The 10,274-nt window shown below is 35.6% G+C and overlaps 1 pseudogene; it reads left to right on the top strand.

Moving 5' to 3' along the window:
* The first annotated feature begins 6,415 nt into the window (after window positions 1–6,415).
* On the top strand, window positions 6,416–9,073 carry LOC149194460 (pre-mRNA-splicing factor SYF2-like; annotated as a pseudogene).
* The last annotated feature ends 1,201 nt before the right edge of the window (window positions 9,074–10,274 follow it).

Genomic DNA, 10,274 nt, shown 5'->3' with positions numbered 1-10,274 from the left:
CTTTGCAAAGATATACATCCGATGGACCCGATTGAATTACACAAGAAGACCGATGAAATGGTATATTCTACCTTGGCAGACAAAACATTGTTGGCCCATAGATTGCAAAACTCTATGCACAATACTTCTACCCAACTAGAATTGGAGAAAGCTTCATCACAGGCCAAGGACAATAGAATCAAGTCCTTGGAGGAGATTATTATAGAATTGGGACATGATCCCCAGGATCCGAAAGGCATTCAGGCCTTGATCAAAAAGAAAGAGGAAGACATAGCATCCCTCAAAAGACAACTCAGGCTGCTAGCTACACTACATCCTCAAGCCACAGAGATAGCACAACAAAAAGAAGAACAGGATGTGGTAACTTTGCTTATGAGCTTGCACAAAAGATTGGTAGAAATAGAGGGTGCCTTGGAGACATCATTTCAGGGAAGACAGGGAGAGTTGGCCTGTCAGCCAATTCAAATAGCTCAGATTCTTACAATTGTTCCTCCTACAGCCACCACAACAGTCCCTCCCACTGCTTCAACATCAAAAGCAGGTACCTCAAGTTCAGCACCAGTTTCAGCAACAACAATAGTAGCAACAGAGCAAGAGGCAATCCTAAGTATGGAGGGGATGATGAAATAAATAAAGGCCCTAGAAGTAGAGATGGTAGAATTGAAAGAGGCCAAAGAAAAGCTGGCCAAGATTGAGCAAAGATATGACAAGTCAAAGCAGAATGTAGTGGAGAAGACAAGGGAAGTGAAAACCCTGGAAAAAAGAATAAAAGAGCTAGAGAAAGAGCTTACTCTTGATAGGACCATAGCTGAGGTCAAGAAAGTTTTGTGGGCCAAAATTGGCCAATCTATTATTGACCAATGGCAATCCATTGAAACTATTCATGAGCAAATGGATTTGATAGGCTTGGCTCAGTTTGAAAATCAAAAGGCCAGAGCATCTTTGGGAAATATGCCTGAGCAAGCCAATAGAATGATCCAATTCCTCAACACTCACACTAAGGAGCAACTGGTAGCAATAGGTATCAGGAATAGGATTGATACTATCTTGATAGTAAAAAGAGCGTTGACCCTAAGGAATTTTGTGCACACCCTGGAAAGAAAGTGCTAAGAAATGCAAGCAGAGGTAAATGAATTCAGAATAAAGTTTGCAGCATTACAGAGCAGAGGGCTACCAAGTTTAGTAACTAGCGTTGGAAGACTGCTGTCACATGAGCATTATGCCAACAGGGTAAACAACTATGCCTCCAATCAAATCACAACATCCTCGAGCACATCAGAAGAAACAGGGCCTCCATCTGGATAGAGTCTTTATGACAAGCTGGAAAATTTATTCTATATTAAACATGAGATAAACCATCTCTTTGAAGTCTAGCCAAGCATTTATAGATACACTGAAGTTGATGAAACACAATAAAGATACAAAGACATCATCTACCTACAGAGGATTGGTGGAAAGGAATGATGGAGACATTGCTCAGATGATTTTGCTTATTAATTCTTTTTGATCAGCTACAGGTCAGCACATACAGATAGCACGGCCCACCCGTCAAAGGGAAGAAAAAGCAGCGCAAGGCAGAAATGGAATGGTCACTACAGCTCATTGAATGCAAGGGAAGCAAGCACCGATAATAAAAGGCAAGACAGTGACAAGCAATATAGTAACATCAGGACAGCAAACACAGAATGAATGCGCCGCAACCAGCCGACTCATTTAGCCCAGAAAGTCAAAATTCCTCTGACAGATTGGACAGCTAGCGCATTCATATTTACTACAACATTTATTCCCTCACTTACTACTTCTTAGTAGTTGGTAAAGAAAGTTATGAGTTCAAGACTTGTCTTCATGATATTTTGTATCTCCATTTTGTATAAATACCTCCCCATAATATGTATTTTGGGTTGGTGATTTTCTCTCTTAGCTATGCTATAATTTCTAAGACTCTCTAATACAAATTGCTGTTGAAGTTCATGGTTTCTGCACTGTCTAAATGTGCAAATGATGTTCTAGGACCTGTTGCTGAATTCCTGAGTCATTCGACGGAACAATAAGTTATTCTAAACTTCGTTTTATGTTTTCTGTGTTTATAAATTTCACATATGTTTCATGATCTTGATAACAGGGAGGAAGAATAGCCCAGGATTTGTTTAATTACACTCTGTGCTCAATTTCTATTATTACTTATGTTTTCCTCAGATTTAGTCATAGACATGAATTCTTAACTGCTCATGTTTGCACTAATTCCTTTCATTTTGAATACTGTTTAGGAATTCTTAACTGCTCTTGGACTATACTCATACACTTTCCCTTTGCCAGATTAATGAAAGATTCTTGATTTCCTTTCATTCCCTGACTTCATTTCATCATTTCACATTTGAAAATTGTTCCTAGACTGCCTACCTTGCTCTGTAGCATTACCACTTACCCCAAGAAACAATTTCAGCTGTACACCATCCCTGACTCCATGGCCCAATGGAATAGACTGTCTTACACTTTCTCCTCAGCTCCACTTGGAATCACCATCCAACAAACTTAAAAAAAAAACCTGTGCATCATAACTAGCCTAAAATACCCCAAAACAAAGCTAAATTACATAGAGAGAGCCCTCTCTAGTTGCAGGTTGGCTAGGACCTGCAGCTAAAATATTGGTTAGTGGTTACCTTGGCCGTATTCCCTCGAGGAGGTAGGGAACAACCTGAGTGATAACAATTACAATAATATTTTTTCTTTCCAAAAACAATATTTCAAATTCAAAAAAAACGTTTGAAGTTGTATATGTAAATTTAATTTTACAAAGATGTTTTTTTTGTGCCTCACTCTACAACCGAGTATAGGGGTAGATGTGTGGACATAATTTTTTAACATCTAACATAAACATTTATCATTTATACATAGGCTCAATTAAAATAATAAAATATTAAAAGTAATATAGATCCAATATGGGGGAAATGTATGGGGGAGATGTTGTTGTGTCTGTAAATGAGTGCAAACATTTAAATCTAAGCTCAATTAATAATCAATGGTCAAATGTAATCAAAATAAAAATAAAAATTCAATTTTGTTTTGCACGAGCCCCTCCAACTTAGGTTAAAAATTATTGGTCAATGATAAATTAATAATGGTTGATAGACAAAACATCTTATAGTCTTGCTTTGGTAGGAACTAATAAAGTGAGATGTGGAGTGGATAAGTAAATTTATTTCTCAAGAAAAATAACTTGCATAAATTTTTCTAGACAGTAACCACTGGTAAGTATATATATTTATAGTTTTATCCCTCCTTAAGTGCTAAAGAAAATATAATTAGTCATGGGAAGTAAAGCCGGTAAGTCTATATTTTACATCTTATTCTTATCCATTTTTTTATGCAAGGACTTGCTTAAATTATGATGGGAAGTAATTGATGGTAAATATGTTATTCACTTGAGTATAAGTTATTTTCAAATATTTCATTTTTAAAGGATTTCTTGCAAAGATTAGTAATAAAAAAGTCACTACATAAATATCTAAAAATCATGCATGAATATTGCAATCATATCTATAAATTATGGCATAAAATATGTAAGACAAGTATCCACATGGCCTTATATTGTGCAAAAGATTAAATAAGACCTTCAAGTTATGCTCCAATCAAATGCTAGAAAATTAAATTGTTTAATAATATTGAAGAATAAATATCTATTTTTCAAACTTAGTATTATAATCTGAATTGGTCAATGTTAGATAATAGTGATCAGCAGACAAATGGATTGTTAACATCCCCATAACTATACTTCAATTAAATTAACAAGCACATAAGAAATCAATACTTACAATAAAATTACAATATAATAAGTTTCTTAACCATGGATATCCTTCCCTGCATTACCATGGATATTATTGACTTGTAAATAGGTTTTGTTACAATATCATGGGCCAATACCATGGCTTATCAATACTAGATGTCAAAAAACCGTAACTCATTTTACAATAAAAAAAAAATATGTAAAATATACTAGACATTACATATACCATCGGTAACATAGAGTAACAATTATGGATCATATGGATGCAAGCTAGAGAGAGAGAGAGAGGGAATAAAAAAGACATAGATAGATATAGGTAGAGAGAAAGATGAAGTTACAAGGGAGAGATGGAGAGAGAGAGAGAGAGAGGGTGTGAGAGAGGAGAGGAGAGGAGATGAGAGAGACAGGGAGAGAAAGGGAAGAGAGAGACGGACACATAGAGATAGAGCGGGGTGGAGAGGGAAAGAAAGAAGAAAAGAGAGGGAGGTATATAGTGACAAAGTTGGAGGGTAGAGAGAGAGAGAGAGAGAGAGAGAGAGAGACAAAGGGAGGTGGAAGAGAAAGGGAGATAGGAAGGAAAATATAGAGGAATTGAGAGGGGGATGGAGAGAGATATATAGTTGGAGAGGGGAAGAGAGAGAGAGAGAAAGGGAATAACAAATACATAGAGAGATAGATATGGAGAGAGAGAGGGAGTGATAAGGGAGAGTTGGAGAGGGAGCAAGTAAGAGAGGACATGATAAAAGATAGAGAGAAGGAGAGGAGAGAGATAGGGAAATAAGGGAAAATAGAGAGAGATGGAGAAATTGAAATGGAGGGAGAGAGAGAAGGTGATAGGGAGGTACATAGTGACATAGTTGGAGGGTAGAGAGAGAGATCGATGGGGGGGAGATAGAGGGAGGTGGGAAAGAAAGGAAGAGAGAGGAATGAAAAAAGAGAGGACTTGAGAGAGAGAAGGAGAGGGGTAGGGAGAGAAATATGGAGTTGGAGGGTGAGAGAGAGGGAGGGAAGAAAAAATACATAAAGAGAGAAAGGTGGAGAAAGAGAGATAGGGTGACAAGGGAGACATAGAGAGAGAGTGAGGGAGAGAGTAGAGAGGGAAGAGAGAGAGAGAGAGAGAGAGAGAGGTAGAGATGGATGTAGCCTACATATGATATGTGTGTATAGAAAAACTAACGTAGATACATATTAACCCCAATCTATCAAGCATCTAGAGGGATCAAATCCCTTAAGGTGCCAACCTTTATTTTGAGTGCAAAACTTGAGGAAAGGTTTGCACATCTACATATTTGATCCCTCTAGGGGCTTTCTAGATTTGGGGTTAAGATGGATCTAGGATGGTATTATGTATAGATGGATATTTATGGATTTATAGTTTTTGTATTTTATTTTATATATTTTTATAATTACACCCTAAGGCGTTTCCCTCTAAAATTAACTCCCCTCCCATGCCACCTATGCTATTATGAGTCATTGATTTTGATGTTAGGCAATTAAAATGATGTATGCCATCAAATTTAAAACCAAGATTAGTTAGTTACAATTCAATCAGTTGCAATTACTTCCTGATGACCTTCAACCATCGTTTGAAAATCTAGCAACAGAACCTAGGTAGCAGTCGAGAGTCCAACTCGAGACCTCTGCCAATGCCTAGTTGAGTAGAGAAATGAAGACCTATGCCAACACCTCGTTGAGCAGAGAAATGAACAATCGAAATTTGAATGAGTCCTAAAGGCTGCTCTCGCAATCCCATACCAAGGATTTTTGTTTTATTTAAGAAAATTTGTGAGCATCCTAGTTTGAATAACGTATTGCACTCTTTCAGAAATTTATGGTGATGTGGTAACCAAATCCGTTCTGAATAAATTTTTTGAGTCTAATGTACTTTATAACTAAATGTTGTTTCATGGTACAATTATGTCAGCCATAGGTTTGCAGCCATGGAACTAAGCGTAGGTCATGTCAAATTTACACCAACTCTGGTCTTTCACTTTGGCTCTCAATCCAACAGTGGTATAAGAGCCATAGGTTTGTGGCCATGGCACTGGGCATAGAGTCTGTGCCTTTAAATATTTAATACATCTGAACTTGAAATCGATTTCTTTTTATCCATGTAAATATTTAATGAATCTTTAGTTTAAAATTGACTTTTCCAAATGCATCTTGCTTGCCTCATATAAATCTCTCTAACAAAGGGACAGACGTGTTAGGTGATGCTAAAAGTTAATCCATTTAATCGTGATTAACTATTAAGTAGATCTTACATTTCCTTCCTTCATCCCATAGATTTATTTTTTGGTCTCAGGAGTTTTTCAGCGTGAAACTGAGGCTTCTTCTAAATATATGTCTCCAACAGTGATTTGGTTTTCTGGAGCAGTCTCATTAAGAATATATTCTCAAAGGGGTGGAGTGATCTATAATTTTCTTCGAACATTACAAGTTTTCATGGTTGGCTCTGCCTGAGAGGAAAGCATTAGTGTTGGAGTGTGTCTTTTGGAAAAGGTATCAATGGCTTTTAAAGATTACAAGAGGTAATTAGTATGATCTAGAAATCGTAATTTCAGTTACAAAAATTATCGCGCTATTGGGGCATTTCTGTAATTTGAAGTGAGGTAGGGTTAGTTGTGTTGTATGCGAGTTCATCCAGAGTGTATAAATGCTTCAAATCCTTATCATGAATGCGTGGAGTATTGTTTTTGGAAAATCACCGAAGCCAAGGAACGCTGAGAAAAGGAAGAAACAGGTATTGTAGCTACTTTCCTTGTTCTGTAAAATATGTTTCTTATTTGTATTCAAATGCTATGAAAGAGAATAGTAGACAAAACGTGAATGGATGGATTTTCTGTTTCAAGATATCCAAGTTTCTAAACATGCAATAACCTGCTCAAAACCCTAGGTCAACAAAAGCCGATCTGCAGAATTATCCGAGTTAATGGGTTTCTAGCCGAATTATGGTTTGAAGAGCAATGATGAAATGGGGAAATTTTGTCTGGAGCATGGGAACAACTTTTGTTATGTCTCTCCACAAAAATCTGTGTTAGAATCATTAGAATTAATGGGTCTCTGCCAACTATAGCAATCTGAATTATAGGATGATGAACAAAGGATGAAAGGGGAAGAAATATTTTTTTTTAACACATTAATTCTATGGGTATCGGGCAGCTGCTTCTTTTCTTCCACTAATTTATCCTTTTCTTCTTAACATGAAATCCCACAGAAGGTCGTAGTCCTCCTAGATACAAGGCCTTGCCTAATTTGTGTATTATTTGGATTTGTGCTTATCTTTTATCCTATTCAGCACTTTGGGCATTGAAAATGTGTTCATGCAGGATTGAAGTTTGGTTGCATACCTTCCAAATTTAATCTTGCATATACATCTGGATGTCTCTATTGACAATACTCTCATTTGGGTTTCCAAAACCTGCTATATAGTCTCCTTGTTGGATGTTCTCTGTTCTCCTTTGATCTAATGCCCATGCCAGTGTTGCCAAGGAGTAGTCCTTTTAGAGGGACTATAATGAAGGGCAAGCAACATAAAAACGAGCAGAAAATTAAGTAGTTAAATTTTTTTTTTAGACAAATCATGTCTTGCTTAATGCTTGCACACAGATAGATCATTGTCCTCTACAAATCACTTAACTAAATTGTTTCACACACAATGGCTCTTTTCCTTTATTTTTTTGCTAACCCTAGGAATGAAAGATATCCTCCTACATCATACCTTTTGTTCAAAGAGAACTTGGTTTAAAGGGCTAATTCCAGATCTTGGTTTAGCATGTGGTAATTATCTTTATGGAATTTCTTGTATAGCCTTGAGTAGACTCTTTATGTAATAGACTCCTTATAATGTATCTGAAGCATTTATCTTTGTGCTATGAGTTCATAATGTATTATTGTTGTTACTATGTGCAGTCTCTTCTAAGAAAGATGAGGAACTTATAGACATTGGTAAAGGAATAAAGAGATCTGGGCTTTCCCAAGATTACCCACAAGCACAGGACTTAGAAAATCCTGAGGATGTTGTTTCCCATGCCAATGATCTAGAAGATGGGATGATTAATGAGGATGCCTCTGGGGGAGACTATACAAAACTAACTGGAAGGAAAAAGAAGTTGTTTGAGTTGAGACTTAGAAGGGTACGATTTTCCTCCCAATCTATGGTAGTTTTGAATCCTTCCCGAGACAAGAGGTGAAACATTATTTTTTCCATTGGTTTCAAAGTTCAAATAGAAATATTTCAAGTGTGATATATACTTCTTATCTACATAATGAAGCAAGAAAATCTAATCAGACTGAGATTCTAGCTGAAAAAAGAGACAAGAGGCTCCACAGGAGTCACGAGGCATATCAAAACAGAAATGGATTGAAGACAAGAAGAAAAGTCTAGGGAAGTTGTTGGATGCAAATGGGTTGGATCTTTCAAAAGCTTATATGTTAGATACTCAAGAGGCAACTGAAACAAAATACAAGAAATGGGACAAGAAGCCTGCTCCATTTGGATGGGATGGTAGGAACTCAAGGGAAAACTTGTTCTAATTTATGTTTACAAACGACTTAATTAAAGTGTTGATATATTATTCTTAACCTTTAAAAAGATACTATAAGGAGTCTTAATATAGATTTATAAATCACACATATGCGTCTTTCAGTTTATTATTGACTTTTGTAATGGCTTCGAGAGTCTGTTTATCCTTACACGTGAGTAACTGTTTTGGAATTGATGTCTTACTAGCTTTCTAATTATACAATTCAGTGTTCAACCAGAAGTCCAATATAATGCCTACAAGAAGCGCATAAAAAATATCGCTTTGAATGTGGATGAATATACAAAGATGAAAGCAACTGATCCAGAATTTTATCATGATGGTTCAAGTCTACAATATGGAAAGGTAAGGTGATAAATGTTTTATTTTGATTTTAAGACGAGGAAATTATTTTTGCATGTATAAAATTTAAACTCTTTGGATAGAGGGTTGTCGTATTTGAAGAATTGATAGTTTATGCTTTTAATTTAATATTTCTTTTGGATTTCCTAATATTCTTGACAAAATCTGTTTTTAGGCACCGAAGCTTCCAGAAGAGAACATAGACAAAATGGTGCAGGAACTTGAAGACAAAGATCAAAAGAGGAAAGCATTCAGTAGACGGTGCAAATTTCATGAAGAGAAAGATGTTGATTCAATCAATGATCGTAATGAGCATTTCAATAAGAAAATTGAAAGGGCTTTTGGAAAGTACACTGTTGAGATAAAGAATAATCTAGAACGTGGGACTGCTCTGCCTGACTAGAATAAGAAATGCCTGTTTCAGATTCAAGCATAAGTGGCTTCTGTTCTCTCTACCAAGTTAAATACATGGTACAAAAGAGATATCCCATTGATGGCCATAATAATGTAATATGACCAAACGTTTATATTTATAGTCATTTGCGTCTTTGTCGGACTGCTGAATGTGGCTATACTTGAAACCTGGATGGGCCTAAGGTCAACAATTTTGAAGTTGTCATCATGTCTTGTAGGTTGAATACATTGTAACAACTTATTGTCATAATTTCTCATCTTGTTATTGATTATTTATTTCTTGTTCTTTTTCTTGTCCTTTGAATTTCAATTATTATTTGAGTAACCACATGCTTTCTTAATACATAAAATTTCACGTGAATACCATAAATTCATTGGTGTTATGCATTTATCATTTTCATATGCTTTTATAGCTTTTTCTATCAAGTCTTCAAACATGTCAAGGATAATTACATTTAAAGTTTAAACATCTTCTGGATGATAGTTGGCTCCATGTAAGAAAGGTTATTTAACCCAAGTAAGAAGGAAAGGGTATTCCTTTCCTTTGTTATGCCAAGGTAAGGTCCTAAAGGCCCTTACCTAATCTAGAAGGTAAGGCTACTTATCTTAAGCAAGGAAAATTTTAAGAACCACCCTAAATTTATATGTATAATAAATGGGCTAATCCCCATGATACATAGGAAAAATGGGAGGTGATTTTATCAATAATATAATATGTATATATAATTTTTTTGGCGAATCTCTCACCAGATTATATTATCTTGTAAAGTGATGGACAATCTTTCACTGAATTATAAAATCTTATAAGATCTTGGCAAATCTTTTACTGAATAATAAAACATTGTGAAGTCTTGGTGAATGTTTTGTTAAAGTATGAAACCATATATGATAATAATAAAACATATTCATTAAACTGTAATATACTAACATACATGTTTGGAAAAAAGAAACATAATTTTCTCATACTACAAACAATGTTCCAAGTTTCAGTGGCTGTGTTTGTCAATGTTCTTACAATACACTCTTTCATATCCTTCCATTAGTTTTGATAATATTCCACAACAAATTTCTTGTAGGTGTTGATATTGACAACGAGTTCTGTCATGGTAGGAGAGATTAATATTTTCTCTACAACTTTTCTCAAGCTACCACTTTTTTCAAGTTATCAAATTTCTTTCTTATTCCATAGA

Source organism: Pinus tabuliformis, chromosome 2_2 (assembly GCF_031772625.1).
Source record: "Pinus tabuliformis cultivar Carrire ecotype Pingquan chromosome 2_2, CPIR1, whole genome shotgun sequence".
Classification (NCBI taxonomy): Eukaryota; Viridiplantae; Streptophyta; class Pinopsida; order Pinales; family Pinaceae; genus Pinus; species Pinus tabuliformis.
This window is presented reverse-complemented; position numbering and strand designations above follow the sequence as displayed.